This window comes from Coregonus clupeaformis, chromosome 31 (genome assembly GCF_020615455.1).
Source record: "Coregonus clupeaformis isolate EN_2021a chromosome 31, ASM2061545v1, whole genome shotgun sequence".
Lineage (NCBI taxonomy): Eukaryota > Metazoa > Chordata > Actinopteri > Salmoniformes > Salmonidae > Coregonus > Coregonus clupeaformis.
In genome coordinates this window covers 2,052,316-2,071,524 of record NC_059222.1, presented here as the reverse complement: position 1 = coordinate 2,071,524, position 19,209 = coordinate 2,052,316, and the positions used below count along the sequence as shown (strand labels likewise).

The 19,209-nt window shown below is 43.2% G+C and overlaps 1 protein-coding gene across 1 annotated transcript in view; it reads left to right on the top strand.

Moving 5' to 3' along the window:
* Positions 1-19,209, top strand: part of LOC121547188 (potassium voltage-gated channel subfamily C member 1-like) — a 107,101-nt gene that overhangs the window by 10,613 nt on the left and 77,279 nt on the right. The gene's annotated exons all lie outside the window — the stretch shown is intronic.

Here is a 19,209-nt window from a genome sequence, read left to right as displayed (position 1 = left end):
TAATATTACATTGAGAAAAAACCATGTTAATTGATCTAGCTAGTAGGTAACGTCAATAACTTAAGTATACAGTAATTAGCTAGGTAAGAACAACTTTATCAACTAACACAAGGAATAAAATGGCCACGAACACCTGAAAGCTAACATTAGTTAGCTAGCTAGCTTGACCAGGTGTTTAGAGAAAAGGTATTTGGCTAGACTAACGTTAGCTGACTAAAATGTGCCCAGAAACGACTAGTTAACAAGCTAGCAAGTTAGCTCGTGTCAGTTTAGTACGATTGCGTTAGCTAAGCTAGTAGGTAGCTACTAGCTAGTGAACTATTTAGGTATTTACAGTGGGGAAAAAAAGTATTTAGTCAGCCACCAATTGTGCAAGTTCTCCCACTTAAAAAGAAGAGAGAGGCCTGTAATTTTCATCATAGGTACACGTCAACTATGACAGACAAATTGAGAAGAAAAACATCCAGAAAATCACATTGTAGGATTTTTAATGAATTTATTTGCAAATTATGGTGGAAAATAAGTATTTGGTCACCTACAAACAAGCAAGATTTCTGGCTCTCACAGACCTGTAACTTCTTCTTTAAGAGGCTCCTCTGTCCTCCACTCGTTACCTGTATTAATGGCACCTGTTTGAACTTGTTATCCGTATAAAAGACACCTGTCCACAACCTCAAACAGTCACACTCCAAACTTCACTATGGCCAAGACCAAAGAGCTGTCAAAGGACACCAGAAACAAAATTGTAGACCTGCACCAGGCTGGAAGACTGAATCTGCAATAGGTAAGCAGCTTGGTTTGAAGAAATCAACTGTGGGAGCAAATATTAGGAAATGGAAGACATACAAGACCACTGATAATCTCCCTCGATCTGGGGCTCCACGCAAGATCTCACCCCGTGGGGTCAAAATGATCACAAGAACGGTGAGCAAAAATCCCAGAACCACACGGGGGGACCTAGTGAATGACCTGCAGAGAGCTGGGACCAAAGTAACAAAGCCTACCATCAGTAACACACTACGCCGCCAGGGACTCAAATCCTGCAGTGCCAGACGTGTCCCCCTGCTTAAGCCAGTACATGTCCAGGCCCGTCTGAAGTTTGCTAGAGTGCATTTGGATGATCCAGAAGAGGATTGGGAGAATGTCATATGGTCAGATGAAACCAAAATATAACTTTTTGGTAAAAACTCAACTTGTCGTGTTTGGAGGACAAAGAATGCTGAGTTGCATCCAAAGAACACCATACCTACTGTGAAGCATGGGGGTGGAAAAATCATGCTTTGGGGCTGTTTTTCTGCAAAGGGACCAGGACGACTGATCCGTGTAAAGGAAATAATGAATGGGGCCATGTATCGTGAGATTTTGAGTGAAAACCTCCTTCCATCAGCAAGGGCATTGAAGATGAAACGTGGCTGGGTCTTTCAGCATGACAATGATCCCAAACACACCACCCGGGCAACGAAGGAGTGGCTTCGTAAGAAGCATTTCAAGGTCCTGGAGTGGCCTAGCTAGTCTCCAGATTTCAACCCCATAGAAAATCTTTGGAGGGAGTTGAAAGTCTGTGTTGCCCAGCGACAGCCCCAAAACATCATTGCTCTAGAGGAGATCTGCATGGAGGAATGGGCCAAAATACCAGCAACAGTGTGTGAAAACCTTGTGAAGACTTACAGAAAACGTTTGACCTGTGTCATTGCCAACAAAGGGTATATAACAAAGTATTGAGAAACTTTTGTTGGCTTTAAGAGGAGCCTCTTAAAGAAGAAATTACAGGTCTGTGAGAGCCAGAAATCTTACTTGTTTGTAGGTGACCAAATACTTATTTTCCACCATAATTTGCAAATAAATTCATTAAAAATCCTACAATGTGATTTTCTGGATCTTTTTTCCTCAATTTGTCTGTCATAGTTGACGTGTACCTATGATGAAAATTACAAGCCTCTGTCATCTTTTTAAGTGGGAGAACTTGCACAATTGGTGGCTGACTAAATACGTTTTTCCCCCACTGTAAGTATACAAACACACATCCATACATGCATGCTCAACAAAACATGCCAACATACAGAACCAAGTAGCACACACACACACACACACACACACATCCACCCCTGCACACACACCCCACATACACCCCATCCTACACACACTGCATCTCTCTCTCTAGTACAGTCTAACCTGGCTGTAGAAACTTTACAGTTGTCCACGTCCAGTATCTGTTCTCATTACAGGAAGAGCTCTGTGTCAGGGTTAGATAGATAGATGATCTGGATTGGGTCACCTGATCTTTTCCACTGGCTGCATTGGCTTTAATGTAGGGTAACAGGAAGTGCCTCTCTATTGGGTGCTCTCGCCGATGGCGGAGACTACCCGAATGGGATTGTTTCCTGACTGTCACCCCGAAGTCCAGGGTTTCTTGAACCGGAAGATATGGGTGGCATGCTTGAACTTATGGATCTACATATGTCTTGTGTGTGTGTGTGTGTATTTGTTGATCATGCACTGGTAGACTCAAATGGTAGTGGATATGTGGACTGAGCTTCACTGAGGCACCAAGCACTTCTGACAAATGGATAGACAGTAACCTTAACCTTGTGTTGCAGTTGTCTGTTATTATAACTATATCCAGTTATTATACTGTAATAATAATATTTCAGTCACTAAAACGTATACATTGTATGGTGAACTATTCTGTACAACACCATACATCTTTGTTTCATATGTGCATGTGTGCAACCTAACCTGCCTGCATCTCATCATTCCACCCATATCCTACCTCCATGGTTGTCTAGAAGGCTTTTAATGATGAAGGTCTCTCTGTGATAATGTTAATCTGTGTTATATAAATCAGAGAGCAGCTTGTTGACTTTATTCATCATGGTGGTTACCGGTTAGTTGTGAGGGGAGGTAGGCAAGGCCAGCCAAGATCTATTGGTGGGCATGAATGCAGCCCCACCAAAGGCCGGCGTTATGGCGGGCCTTAGGGGGCCTGGCCCGCCCTACTGTACCTCCTTGCCAATCCAAATAAAATATTTAAATATTGATAATATATTTGACCAAGACGCGCGCCGACAGAAAGACGCATCAATCTCAGATAAAGCATCTGAGCGAGCGAAACAGCACCCATCTGTCTCAGTATGTGAATCCCATGTATCTGATGCTGTCTGGACAAAAAGAGTATGGCATACTCTTTTTGTCCAGACAGCATCAGATACATGGGATACATATAGTAAGACAGGTCGCACGGATGCTTTCTCCCATGAGATAGTTTCAGCCAGGATATAGTGCTGCCGTAGCGCGGGGGAGCGGTGCAGAATACACAGAGCTGGTCAAAATATTTCAGGAAAATGTATTCTGATAAATTAAAAAAATATTTTTTTAATTGCTACTAAAATTCCATGAAAATGATAAAATAACAAACTAAATAAATATGTAGGCTATAGCAGCCTATAAGTAGGTAAATAGTGGTTTCTTCCATGTCTTCTCTCTCTATGGTGGTGGCGCGAATGATGAATAACTGTAGGCATGGGTACAGAGGTCCGTCGGTCAGAGGCGTGACCACATTGAGCGGGCCAAATCCAATGTTACAAAAACAGCCACAGACAGAAAACTTGTTGCTAAAACAGTTGCTAAAACATCTGTCCTCAAAACAGTTTGTTATAGACTTGGGGCTCATGTACTCGCCCTACTGTCCGAGTTCTTAGCTTCCAGAAATGTACCATCTGTATTGCATATGCAGACAAAATGATCCACAGCATTAACCTTATCATCATACCAATGAGATCTAGGATCCAAATTCACCACGTCTGCCATGATGTTCATAAAACTCCACGGACCCCCTCTTGCACAGTGGATCCCTTCAGCACCACGATTCAAAGGGTGCTCAAATCGCTTAAAATAATCTTCATCAAGTTATGTCCGATTCATCACTTATTATCAGATTAAGCAGATGCTAAGCTACAGGACTGTTTTGCTATCACAGACTGGAATATGTTCTGGGATTCTTCCGATGGCATTGAGGAGTACACCACATCAGTCACTGGCTTGAACAATAAGTGCATCATTGACGTCGTCCCCATAGTGAATGTACGTGCATACCCCAACCAGAAGCCATGGATTACAGGCAACATCCACACTGAGCTGAAGGTTAGAGCTGCCGCTTTCAAGGAGCAGGACACTAACCCGGAAGCTTATAGAAATCCCGCAATGCCCTCCGACGAACCATCAAACAGGCAAAGCGTCAATACAGGACTAAGATCGAATCGTACTACACCGGCTCCGACGCTCGTCGGATGTGGCAGGGCTTACAAACTATTACAGACTACAAAGGGAAGCACAGCCGCGAGCTGCCCAGTGACACGAGCCTACCAGATGAGCTAAATTACTTCTATGCTCGCTTCGTGCCAAATAACACTGAAACATGCATGAGAGCATCAGCTGTTCCCGATGACTGTGTGATCACGCTCTCCATAGCCGATGTGAGTAAGACCTTTAAACAGGTCAACATTCACAAGGCCGCAGGGCCAGACGGATTACCAGGACGTGTACTCCAAGCATGTGCTGACCAACTGGCAAGTGTCTTCACTGACATTTTCAACCTCTCCCTGTCTGAGTCTGTAATACCAACATGTTTCAAGCAGACCAGCATAGTCCCCGTGCCCAAGAACACTAAGGTAACCTGCCTAAATGACTACCGACCCGTAGCACTCACGTCTGTAGTCATGAAGTGCTTTGAAAGGCTGGTCATGGCTCACATCAACACCATTATCCCAGAACCACTCCAATTTGCATACCGCCCCCAACAGATCCACAGACGATGAAATCTATATTGCACTCCACACTGCCCTTTCACACCTGGACAAAAGGAACACCTATGTGAGAATGCTATGCATTGACTACAGCTTAGCGTTCAACACCATAGTGACCTCAAAGCTCATCACCAAGCTAAGGACCCTGGGACTAAACACCTCCCTCTGCAACTGGATCCTGGACTTCCTGACAGGCCGCCACCAGGTGGTAAGGGTAGGTAACAACACATCCGCCACGCTGATTCTCAACCAGGGGGCTCCTCAGTGGTGCATGCTCAGCCCCCTCCTGTACTCCCTGTTCACTCATGACTGCATGGCCAGGTACGACTACAACACCATCATTAAGTTTGCCGATGACACAACAGTGGTAGGCCTGATCACCTACAACGACGAGACAGCCTATAGGGAGGAGGTCAGAGACCTGGCCGTGTGGTGCCAGGACAACAACCTCTCCCTCAACATGATCAAGACAAAGGAGATGATTGTGGACTACAGGAAAAAGAAGAGGATCGAGCACGACCCCATTCTCATCGACGGGGCTGTAGTGGAGCAGGTTGAGACCTTCAAGTTCCTTGATGTCCACATCACCAACAAACTAACATGGTCCAAGCACACCAAGACAGTCGTGAAGAGGGTACGACAAAACCTATTTCCCCTCAGGAGACTGAAAAGGTTTGGCATGGGTCCTCAGATCCTCAAAATGTTCTACAGCTGCACTATTGAGAGCATCCTGACTGGTTGCATCACTGCCTGGTATGGCAACTGCTCGGCCTCCGACCACAAGGCACTACAGAGGGTAGTGCGTACGGCCCAGTACATCACTGTGGCCAAGCCTTCTGCCATCCAGGACCTCTATACCAGGCGGTGTCAGAGGAAGGCCCTAAACATTGTCAAAGACTCCAGTCACCCTAGTCATAGTGATTAGAAGGAGTCAGGCGCAGGAGGGTAAATCACAGAATACAGAGTTTATTCCGTTGTACACAGTTGTCTCTGGATAGCGACAACAAAATACAGGCACAGGGGAGCAATCTACCCTGGCAATACAAGGTACGGGTAGCTCCAACAAAATACAGGCACAGGGGAATAATCTACCCCTGCAATAAAAGGTACGAGTAGCTCCACCGAGCTACACTCATCTCACATAAAACAATCACCCACAAGGACAAGGGGGCAGAGGGAACACTTATACACGGACTAATGAGGGGATTTGAACCAGGTGTGTGTAATTGACAAGACAAGACAAATGGAATTATGAGATATGGAGCGGCAGTGGCTAGTAAGCCGGTGACGACGAACGCCGAAGTCTGCCCGAACAAGGAGGGGAGGCAGCCTCTGCGGAAGTCGTGACACATAGACGGTTCTCTCTGCTACCGCACGGCAAGCGGTACCGGAGCGCCAAGTCTAGGTCTAAGAGACTTCTAAACAGCTACTACCCCCAAGCCATAAGACTCCTGAACATCTAATCAAATGGCTACCCAGACTATTTTCATTGATTTGATTTTGATATATTATTATTACAAATAGAAGATTATCACTTCTCACAATGGTGCTTGTTTAGTAAAGTTAAATCAATGCTGAATCAATGTCTCACAAGATCACAATGATTCATTAGTATTTGAGATAACAAAACCGAAGATAATAGCATATACTGCAGCATAGTAATGTATGTTACACCAAAACACATCCTCAGTCATTTCTCATCTGAAGATGAATAGTCAAAAAATAATTCCTCATGCAGCCAAAACTCAACAGCACGCTACTATTCAGGACATATGCATTGACTGCATCAAAATATGCGTACAAGAAAGGCTAATAGTTTGTTAACACCATATTCCCATGAAACTGATTGAGATCAAATGATTGGCATACAGTTTGGACATTTCACCGGTAAAACAGTGATGATGGCCTATTTTGAAATAATGTATGCCTAACTTAGTGTTAGAGGGTATTAAAAATCGAAAATGTTCTTGAGACAATATGTGTGGGCACAAGCAGACGCTGCAATTGGACGAACGTGCGACAATAAAGAGATTTGGAGAGAAAGTAGAGAGAGGGCGAAAGATGGAGATGGAGAGACAGAGGGGATAGAGCGAGGGAGAAATAGAGAGAGTGGGGTAGGGAAAGAGGGAGATGGGGTACAGAGTGAAGGGTGGTGATTACTACAGAGATTGAGGGGGGCTTGGTTTGCATCATTGTGATGTAGCGCATCAGCGATCAATGTTGTGATCATAGCCATTATTCAGAGTACCATTCAACATGCAGGCTTTTTATTGCGCATGAGTGCATGTGGCGCATGGATATACCGTAGCGCCAAACGCACACACACACACATGCTGGTGTCTGCTGCCTTTTCTGCTGCAGTAGACATGGGGAGAGAAAGGAGGGGGAGAACTGGAGGGAGAGAGAGGGGAGTGATGAGAGAGAGGGAAAGGTAGAGAGAGAGATGGAGAGGGAATAGAAGAAAGAGCAAGTGGAGAAAGCAGGAGGAAGAGCTAGGGACAGGGATAGAGAAAGGGCGAGGAAGAGATGGGTACAGAGAGATAGAGGTAGGAAAGATATAGTGGGAGGGGGGCAGAGACAGAGACGGGGAAGCATTAGAGAGAGAGAGACATTGGGAGGGGTGTTTGTGTGTGTGTGTGTGTCTGTGTATGCTGGATTCGTCTTCGATCAGCAATGAAGGCTCTAGCAATCCGATCTGCCTCCCCTCTTCGCCCAGGCTCCACACTGATTGATATTTTATTGAATATCTTCTCTTTTCAGTATTTTTTCTCACCCTCTAAAATGTAAGGATGTTTAAATAAGAAATAAGGCTTTGTTTTAAAGTTATATTATATTAATATTTTCCCAATAATTTGAATTGTGAGGGCATATGGTTCTGTTTAGATGTGGTATATGTTATTCTACTTTGCATCTTATTTTTCTATTGATCCCTAATGGCGCGAGATTGAGTTTCACAGTGCAATTAAGAAGTGGAAGAGAGTAGAGGATGGAGTACATACTGTACATCTGTCACAGTGCCATTACATATTTTACATTCCTTGCTCAATGTAATCTCAATATAATTTTGTTAATGTCAATATGTCCCGTTACCTCATTTTAAACAATACATTGTAATGGAGATTGAATTGATGTTGATATGTTTATGAACCTAATTAGATTATATTGCTTGTCAATAAAGTTGGTCAATAGAGTAGTGGTAATGTACATGTAAACAATAGATTTGTACGGAATGCAGTGTTTGTAGATATGGTATTAGACTTTTATCACAATGGCACACTTTTTTGCCTGCTCTTCTGAGACAAGAATATAGAAAAAAATTGAATATAATCTAATTTATATTTTTCCTGCTCTACTGAGACAAGAATATAGGTTACACCAGAGTCATACAGTATATACTGAGTGTGGAAAACATTAGGAACATCTTCCTAATATTGAGTTGCACCCCCCCTTTTGCCCTCAGAACAGCGTCAATTCGTCGGGGCATGGACTCTACAAGGTGTCGAAAGTGTTCCACAGGGATGCTGGCCCATGTTGACTCCAATGCTTCCCACAGTTGTGTCAAGTTGGCTGGAGGTCCTTCGGCTGGTGCACCGTTCTTGATACACACAGAAAACTAATGCGCGTGAAAAACTCAGCAGCGTTGCAGTTTTTGACACACTCAAACAGGTGCGCCTGGCACCTACTACCATACCCCATTCAAAGGCAGTTAAATCTTTGGCCTTGCCCATTCACCCTCCGTATGGCACAAATACACAATCCATGTCTCAATTATCTCAAGGCTTAAAAATGATTATTTAGCCTGTCTCCTCACCTTCATCTACATGGACTGAAGTGGATTTAACAAGTGACATCAATAAGGGATCATAGCTTTCACCTAGATTCACTTCGTCAGTCTATGTCATGGAAAGACACAGTCTAGAGCTCGGCCAGGTTTTAGAACGGCTGCCATGTTTAATGCCTTTATTCTCAAGATTTTGGTGTGATGTAACAATACGAGAATGCCTTCGACAATTCCCTATGAAATGACCCGCTGTAAAAAAGCAAAACAGAGCAGCGAATTTAACAGACTATTCATTGATAAGCATTCGGGATAATGTGTATCGAAGTCTGTACTGTGTTGTTGTGTCAACAGATTGCATATATGCTTTCACTGGACATCTTCATAGGTTTTGAAAAACAATCAGAAATAAACAGCACAGCGTGGAAGTGTCAATTATCACTTAGCAACAGCTATGGAGGAGAAAGTGGCGCTCTCTGAATATTCAGACAGAAACCGCATTGGCCGAACTCTCTATATACACTGCTCAAAAGAATAAAGGGAACACTAAAATAACACATCCTAGATCTGAATGAATGAAATAATCTTATTAAATATTTTTTTCTTTACATAGTTGAATGTGCTGACAACAAAATCACACAAAAATGATCAATGGAAATCAAATTTATCAACCCATGGAGGTCTGGATTTGGAGTCACCCTCAAAATTAAAGTGAAAAACCACACTACTGGCTGATCCAACTTTGATGTAATGTCCTTAAAACAAGTCAAAATGAGGCTCAGTAGTGTGTGTGGCCTCCACGTGCCTGTATGACCTCCCTACAACGTCTGGGCATGCTCCTGATGAGGTGGCGGATGGTCTCCTGAGGGATCTCCTCCCAGACCTGGACTAAAGCATCCGCCAACTCCTGGACAGTCTGTGGTGCAACGTGGCGTTGGTGGATGGAGCGAGACATGATGTCCCAGATGTGAAATGTATTGTCAATCAGTGTTGCTTCCTAAGTGGACAGTTTGATTTCACAGAAGTGTGATTGACTTGGAGTTACATTGTGTTGTTTAAGTGTTCCCTTTATTTTTTTGAGCAGTGTATATGGCTCTTAGTTACACTAAAGGACACATTTCCACCGGTCTAATGTCCATTGCTCGTGTTTCTTGGACCAAGCAAGTCTCTTCTTCTTATTGGTGTCCTTTAGCAGTGGTTTCTTTGCAGCAATTAGACCATGAAGGCCTGATTCACACAGTCCCCTCTGAACAGTTGATGTTGAGATGTGTCTGTCACTTGAACCCTGTGAAGCATTTATTTGGGCTGCAATTTCTGAGGCTGGGTCTTCCATTGCTGTGGCGGTCCTCATGAGAGCCAGTTTCATCATAGCGTTTGATGGTTTTTGCGACTGCACTTGAAGAAACTTTCAAAGTTCTTGAAATGTTCCATATTGACTGACCTTCATGTCTTAAAGTAATGATGGACTGTTGTTTCTCTTTGCTTATTTGAGCTATTCTTGCCATAATATGGACTTGGTCTTTTACCAAATAGGGCTATCTTCTGTATACCCCCCTACCTTGTCACAACACAATTGATTGGCTCAAATGCATTAAAAAGGAAAGAAATTCCACAAATTAACTTTTAAAGAAGGCACACCTGTTAATTGAAATGAATTCCAGGTTACTACCTCATGAAGCTGGTTGAGAGAATGCCAAGAGTGTGCAAAGCTGTCATCAAGGCAAAGGGTGGCTATTTGAAGAATCTCAAATATAAAATATATTTTGATTTGTTTAAAAGAAATTTGGTTACTACATGATTCCATATGTGTTATTTCATAGTTTTGATGTCTTCAGTATTATTCTACAATGTAAAAAATAGTAAAAATAAAGAAAAACCCTTGAATGAGTAGGTGTGTCCAAACTTTTGACTGGTAATGTATATATTTTGAACCAGGGTTGGGCTCATTTAGAATTGAAGGCAGTCAATTCAGGAAGTGATGTGATTTTTTATTTATTTTTGTAAATAAATAAATAGGGCCTCCCGAGTGGCGCAGCGGTCTAAGGCACTGCATCTCAGTGCTTGAGGCATCACTACAGACCCGGGTTCGATTCGAGATCGTCAGGTTAGTGGCTGGGGTAACGGAGGTGCAGGTGCTTGTTGGGATGTTACCCTCGTGCTGCTCTTGTTGGTCAGCAGGCGTCATGGGGGATTGGCGGGTATTGCATTTGCTGCTAGGCTCCTCAACCTCGGCGGTCGGGTTAGCAGGCTGCTCGGTGAGCTCGGCATCGATCTCAACATGGTGGTCCTCAGTCTTTTTTTTATTCAGTGTGCCACTACCAAAACTTAACGAAGCTAGCTGTAGCTGTCTGCAAAAGTGAACCTTTTTCCTTCTCTGTGAGAAAACCCCTCCGGCCAATTTGACCCCGCCCTGGGATCCAATGAGCTTCCTAAACAAGTTAATGAAGGCGGTACCTTATGACATTGCATGGCTAGGTGCCCAATCAGAATACATTTTTGGATTTTAACTACTAATCATTTACATTACATTTTAGTCATTTAGCAGACGCTCTTATCCAGAGCGACTTACAGTTAGTGAATGCATACATGTATTTTTTTATTTTATTTTATACTGGCCCCCCGTGGGAAACGAACCCACATCCCTGCCGGCCAAACCCTCTCCTACCTTGGACGACGCTGGACCAATTGTGCGCCGCTCAAATCAAATGTATTTATAAAGCCCTTTTTACATCAGCAGTTGTCACAAAGTGCTTACACAGAAACCGAGCCTAAAATCACAGAGAGCAAGCAATGCAGATGTAGAAGCAAATATTACATTATTACATCCCTTTTCCCTCTCCCCTCCTCAGATCATGAGTGCACACCAACATATAGCCTCTGTCCCGGTCTATGCTACTGGCAGGCCCAGTGGATAAAAATTGGCAAAACCGGGCATGGTAATTCATATACTATTTGTTATGTTTATGGAGAAACAAAACTGGGGGGCCACAAATTCTATCTGGGTGGTCCATGCCCGGCTTTGCCACCCCGTAGAGCCGGTCCTGGTCCTGGACTAAAAAGCTCTTTCAATCAATAGAGAATCTCCAGTGATAAATTTTTTTAGTTTTGGACTAGGCTTAATCTGTGTCCAGGAAACTTACTTTACGTGTCTTAAAATATAAAATAAGTATCTTTAACCTTCCACTACACTATGATTGCTACTCCAGTGTGTTCATTCAAAACCTGATTGTAATGAAGACCTCTCACTTTCTTTCTTTCTCACTCACGTTTCTTTCTCTATGGAATCCCTCTAAAAATAGAATGAGAGTTGCAAAGAGACAAGTCTTTAATCCCATTCTCTCTTGGCAGGCCTATCCCTCTGTTTCTGTCAGAATATGATCTGGGCTCGGTTTCCCGATAGCGATGGAACTTAGTCTTACGAGTGTTTATACAAGTGTTTTAATATTGAGTCATCTTTCCTACAATGGCCAAGTGCTGCTCTCGGATCAGCTTTTTCCATTAAAATATTTCCTTAACATTTGAATTTTTTCACAATATTGATGGCGATCATCTCCTAGAGAGATATTACCATCTACGGCTGCAAATATTGAGGCGGCTTATTCTAATGCTAAACCCAATAACAAATGCACAAAATCACAGATTTGGCACATCATTGCACACGTTAGGCTACACATCATAAAATATATTGAGACAAATTACAGACAGAAGCTTACAAGTAGCAAAATAGAACTCATGAAATGTATTTCAATATGATTGAAAACACCTACAGTCTACTGCTTATTTTTTTATGCAGTCATCTCGGTTTTCATTTGAAGCATATTTTTATGCGTCACTTGTTTGTATCAATTGCAAAGACATTGGCAACTTTGTATTTGTAGTCAATTTTGTTCTGAAGTTATACCGGAAAAGTGGTGCGTGCATATGTATTCACCTCCTTTGCTATGAAACCCCTAAATAAGATCTGGTGCAACCAATTACCTTCAGAAGTCACATAATTAGTTAAATAAAGTCCACCTCTGTGCAATCTAAGTGTCAACTGATCTGTCACATGATCTCAGTATATGTACACCTGTTCTGAAAGGCCCCATAGTCTGCAACACCACTAAGCAAGGGGCACCACCAAGCAAGCGGCACCACGAAGACCAAGGAGCTCTCCAAACAGGTCAGGGGCAAAGATGTGGAGAAATACAGATCAGGGTTGGGTTATAAAAAAATATCAGAAACTTTGAACATCCCACAGAGCACCATTAATTCCATTATAAAACAATTGAATATGGCACCACAACAAACCTGCCAAGAGAGGGCTGCACACCAAAACTCACAGACCAGGCAAGGAGGGCATTAATCAGAGAGGCAACAAAGAGACCAAAGATAACCCTGAAGGAGCTGCAAAGCTCCACAGCGGAGATTGCAGTATCTGTCCATAGGACCACTTTAAGCTGTACACTTCACAGAACTAGGCTTTACGGAAAAGTGGCCAGAAAAAAGCCATTGCTTAAAGAAAAAAATAAGCAAACACATTTGGTGTTCGCCAAAAGGCATGTGGGACTCCCCAAACATATGGAAGAAGGTACTCTGGTCAGATGAGACTAAAATTGAGCTTTTTGGCCATCAAGGAAAACGCTTGTCTGGCGCAAACCCAACACCTCTCATCACCCTGAGAATGCCATCCCCACAGTGCAGTATAGTGGTGGCAACATCATGCTGTGGGGATGTTTTTCATCGGCAGGGACAGGGAAACTGGTCAGAATTGAAGGAATGATGGATGGCGCTAAATACAGGGAAATTCTTGAGGGAAACCTGCCTCAGTCTTCCAGAGATTTGAGACTGGGACAGAGGTTCACCTTCCAGCAGGACAATGACCCTAAGCATACTGCTAAAGCAACACTCAAGTGGTTTAAGGGGAAATATTTAAATGTCTTGGAATGGCCTAGTCAAAGCCCAGACCTCTGTGGTATGACTTAACGATTGCTGTACACCAGCGGAACCCATCCAACTTGAAGGAGCTGGAACAGTTTTGCCTTGAAGAATGGACAAAAATCCCAGTGGCTAGATGTGCCAAGCTTATAGAGACATATCCCAAGAGACTTGCTGCTGTAATTGCTGCAACAGGTGGCTCTACAATGTATTGACTTTGGGGGGTGAATAGTTATGCACGCTCACATTTTCATTTTTTTGTCTTATTTCTTGTTTGTTTCATAATAAAAAATATTTTGCATCTTCAAAGTCGTAGGCATATTGTGTAAATCAAATCATACAAACCCTCCAAAAATCAATTTTAATTCCAGGTTGTAAGGCAACTGTCACGCCCTGGCTCTAGGGACTCTTTTATGTTGAGCCAGGGTGTGTAGTGTCTATGTTTTGTGTTCTATGTTCACGATCTAGTTTATGTGTTTCTATGTTGGCCGGGATGGTTCTCAATCAGAGGCAACGTGAATCAGCTGTTGCTTGTTGTCTCTGATTGGGAACCATACTTAGGCAGCCTATTGTGCACTTGTGTTTTGTGGGATCTTGTTCGGTGTAGGTTTGTGTATGTTACCGAGGACTTCACCTATCGTTTTGTTGTTTTTGTTCGTGTGGTGAATTATAATGAAGTATGTACTCATCTCACGCTGCGCCTTGGTCCGCTCCTTTTGACGATCGTGACAGCAACAAAATAGGAAAAATGCCAAGGGGGGTGAATACTTTCGCAAGCCACTGTAAGTATTATGTTTAACAAAATACTGGATATAACATTCTGATGACAATACCTTGTACCCCCCACTCCCTCGCTCCCTCCCAATCTCCTTCCTCTCCCTCGTTCTCTCCCCCCTTCCTCACAACCTCCTCCCTCCCTCACAACCTCCCTACCTACCTCCGTCCCTCCCTCTCCCTATCCCTCCCAAACTTCATCATCCACCCTTACAACCTCCTCCCTTCCTTCCTCACAACCTCTTTCCTCCCCCCTCCTTCCTCCTCCTCCCTTCCTTTGTTGCAATGACTCAGCCTTTCAGCACATCACTATGTGCAGCCAGTCAATTAGTTGGGGCATAGTGCTGACCCTTTTTTCCGCCATCGCACTTTTAAACTGAAAAATCTGTTTGGACACCGTCGTGGTTGGAGAGCTCGGGTGGTGCCAGAAACAGTTAAAGCGGTGCCAAGCTGAACCCATTAAATGGGGCACCATCCAGTCAAAACATTAGAGAGGAGAGAGAGAGAGAGAGAGAGAGAGAGAGAGAGAGAGAGAGAGAGAGAGAGAGAGAGAGAGAGAGAGAGAGAGAGAGAGAGAGAGAGAACAGTACAGTACGTGCTGTTGTGTTTGGGGCAGAATCAGTCTGTCACCGCCCTAGATAATTTTCTAGATAGGGCACACAACCCTCAAATCAACTTCAAGGACCGAAACCATATTAGTGAGGGAAAAAAGTATTTGATCCCCTGCTGATTTTGTATGTTTGCCCACTGACAAAGAAATGATCAGTCTATAATTTTAATGGTAGCTATATTTGAACAGTGAGAGACAGAATAACAACAACAAAATCCAGAATTACGCATGTCAAAAATGTCAAAGAAATTGATTTGCATTTTAATTAGAGAAATAAGTATTTGACCCCCTCTCAATCAGAAAGATTTCTGGCTTCCAGGTGTCTTTTATACAGGTAACGAGCTGAGATAAGGAGCACACTCTTAAAGGGAATGCTCCTAATCTCAGTTTGTTACCTGTATAAAAGACACCTGTCCACAGAAGCAAGCAATCAATCAGATTCCAAACTCTCCACCATGGCCAAGACCAAAGAGCTCTCCAATGATGTCAGGGACAAGATTGTAGACCCACACAAGGCTGGAATGGGCTACAAGACCATCGCCAAGAAGCTTGGTGAGAAGGTGAAAACAGTTGGTGCGATTATTCGCAAATGGAAGAAACACAAAAGAACTGTCAATCTCCCTCGGCCTGGGGCTCCATGCAAGATCTCACCTCGTGGAGTTGCAATGATCATGAGAACGGTGAGGAATCAGCCCAGAACTACACGGGAGGATCTTGTCAATGATCTCAAGGCAGCTGGAACCATAGTCACCAAGAAAACAATTGGTAACACACTACGCCGTGAAAGTGAAGGAATGAAATCCTGCAGCGCCCGCAAGGTCCCCCTGCTCAAGAAAGGACATATACAGGCCCGTCTGAAGTTTGCCAATGAACATCTGAATGATTCAGAGGAGAACTGGGTGAAAGTGTTGTGGTCAGATGAGACCAAAATCGAGCTCTTTGGCATCAACTCAACTCGCCGTGTTTGGAGGAGGAATGCTGCCTATGACCCCAAGAACACCATCCCCACCGTCAAATATGGCGGTGGAAACATTATGCTTTGGGGGTGTTTTTCTGCTAAGGGGACAGGACAACTTCACCGCATCAAAGGGACGATGGACGGGGCCATGTACCGTCAAATCTTGGGTGAGAACCTCCTTCCCTCAGCCAGTCTCCAGACCTTAATCCCATAGAAAATCTGTGGAGGGAGCTGAAGGTACGAGTTGCCAAACGTCAGCCTCGAAACCTTAATGACTTGGAGAAGATCTGCAAAGAGGAGTGGAACAAAATCCTTCCTGAGATGTGTGCAAACCTGGTGGCCAACTACAAGAAACGTCTGACCTCTGTGATTGCCAACAAAGGTTTTACCACCAAGTACTAAGTCATGTTTTGCAGAGGGGTCAAATACTTATTTCCCTCATTAAAATGCAAATCAATTTATAACATTTTTGACATGCATTTTTCTGGATTTTTGTTGTTGTTATTCTGTCTCTCACTGTTCAAATAAACCTACCATTAAAATTGTAGACTGATCATGTCTTTGTCAGTGGGCAAACGTACAAAATCAGCAGGGGATCCAATACTTTTTTCCCTCACTGAATCTTAGATTGGGGACAGAAGAGCCAGGCTGGATGACCTGCCCCGCTTATACAATGGTAGGGGAAACACTTGACAGAACATACAGATATAGATGCAGTGCTTACCTCTTTACACAGCGCACACCTGAACACTGTACACACCTGTATACACACACAACTTTTTTTTTATCTGCACACATTTCAACACGTTAACCTTAACACTGTGCCCCCAGCTTCCTACTGCACATTCACCTTTACAATGCATTCAACTGTTCACATAAAACATGACCTGTACACCTCTTCCTCTTCCGTTACCCTGTACACGCCAGCAGTATGAAGTACACATAAATCATGACAGTACAAACCACTACCCATAAACCTTTACACTGTAAATGTCCGTGCACATTAACCGGCACAGTGTAGCTACACACCTAGAACATAGACATCAATCACTCGGTACATTGTACACAGTGCACCAGATTCCACATAAACCTTTTTACACGGTACTCAGCTATGCACATACACTTGTACAATGAAGCTACACACCTACACTCTATACAGTACATAATAAATCAGTACGCTATATTGTACACAGCACTTCATATTATTGTTTTTAGACTGTAAACATAAACCAGTACAATGCATAGCACTGCACGTAAACATTACTATTTTCACAGCATCGCACGTTAACCAGTACATTGTTAAACACACATAAATCAGAACATTATACAAAGCACTCTACTTTTTTTCACTGCTTTGCACATAAACTAGTACCATGTGTAGCAGGGTGCACATGAACCATTACACTGGACCTGCAATTTGGTTGCAGAAGAATGCTCTGTATTAAGAAGAATGTAATAACTAGCCTAATTGCCTAAAAACTAAAAACTGTTGGTGTTCATTAGACTATTAAATCTTTGCAATTATCTGCCACTCTGAGCCTAGTCTTCACTAAGCTCGATTCAATATTAATTGTGTTACATCCATACACTGAAAAGACACACTGCAAACACACACACCCATAAATACAAATACAGACACACATCCATCCAATATATCACACATACTCATCTGTACCCCATCCCCATGTCACCTTGGTTTGCCATAAAGCTGAGGTATGGGGCTGGAGGAATGTAACCACTCTCAAATTCATACATAGGGCTATGGATGCAAGGACTGATAGTGGGAGTGAGTTTATGATGGTATGTCATTAATTAAAATGACAATTGAACAGCGGTAAATATTGCAGATTGTACCTTTAAGTATTACATAGCCTACGGTTTCTGTTTATTTGAAAATAGATTGTTTTAAAACAGACTGCTCTAAAACACTAGTCCTAGAGCAACCCGTGAGTTGTTATGATTTCCGTGCTGCAGGGTTATGTACATCTGGTATAAGGTTTGTGAGTGAGTATGCATGGTTTGACTGCGTGTGACATTCTGTTCCACTGTAGCTCCCTGTGGCCTGTGGCACTAAAAGAGTCAAGCTGGAGCCCTGCTCATTCCAATGGAAATAGTGGGGAGGGTGCGACACTAGAACAATTCCTGTGTGACCATCTGCTAGCTCACGATGGTTCCACCCCGTAAGTCGCTGTAGAGGGAATAGGGAAGAGCGAGCAAGAGAACGAACAAATGCACCAGTGAATGACCGGTTTAAGAGAATATGTCATATCGTATCATATTGAAGGGTTATTAAAATGTTCCAGGAAGGTTTTGAATTGAACGTTCTCAGATGGACCACCTTTTAACCTTTTACTGCAGTGGGCTAAATCAGGGTCACACAGAGTGATTCTTGGTAGTTTTAAACAAATCAACTTTGAAACAAAAGTATACACCTCACACTCATGGTTATGGGCTTCAAAGAAAGAAGACACCTGTACGATGTCAGATATAGAGTTGAAATGTCTTCAATTTTGAGTTTGCATCCCAATATTAAGCTTTATATACATCACATAAGACGGAAATATAACAAATCTGTTTGACATAGAAACACTGGATTTTTGTCATAAAAAAACAAACTGTTAATGATGAAATTGTGAAAAATATTAATAACATTCCACATATGAGGCCAAAGATGGCACTTTTGGTCATTTACTGCAGGAAAAAGGCTACATGGTTCAAGGTCCTCACAATACACAAATCTGAGTGTTCTCACAATGTAGGAGCTAGGATTACGAGGACATTTTTATTCACCCAGAGATTTGCTATTTTTAACTCTTCATTGGCTTTTGGCCGGTGAAGGTGGGGGTGACGAGTGAGTGGGCTGATGCTGGTTAGATCTCTGAAATGTCCTTGGTGGCTCGTAAACCGCGGGAATCTGCAGTCCATCTGTGTGCCTAATGTCTTTTCTGTTTCTTTTACAAAGCAGCTTTTTTCATCACAATGCTCTCAGTTAGATTAATAAGGAGAGAGAGAGAGAGCGAGAGAGAGAGAGAGAGAGAGAAAGACCGAGAGAGAGAGAGAGAGAGAGAGAGAGAGAGAGCGAGAAGGGGGGATGGAGAGAGAAAGCTGGAGAGAGAGAGTGAGAGGCAGGCAGGCTGGCACTCGGTCATCACAGCTAATAGAACAGGGACAGCTTTGCCAAACTAGCTCTCAGGCTTTCAGACAATGTAAGCAGGAGGACGGGGGGAGAGACGGGGTGGGTTGGTACAAGCGAGGGGGAGGATGAAGGGATGAAGAGGGCTGTGTCGTAAGGATAAACTACACATAGTACGCTCCAAACCCATTTGCTTGTCTTCAGAAATGTTGGACTCCACAGTGAAAAATGAAATGG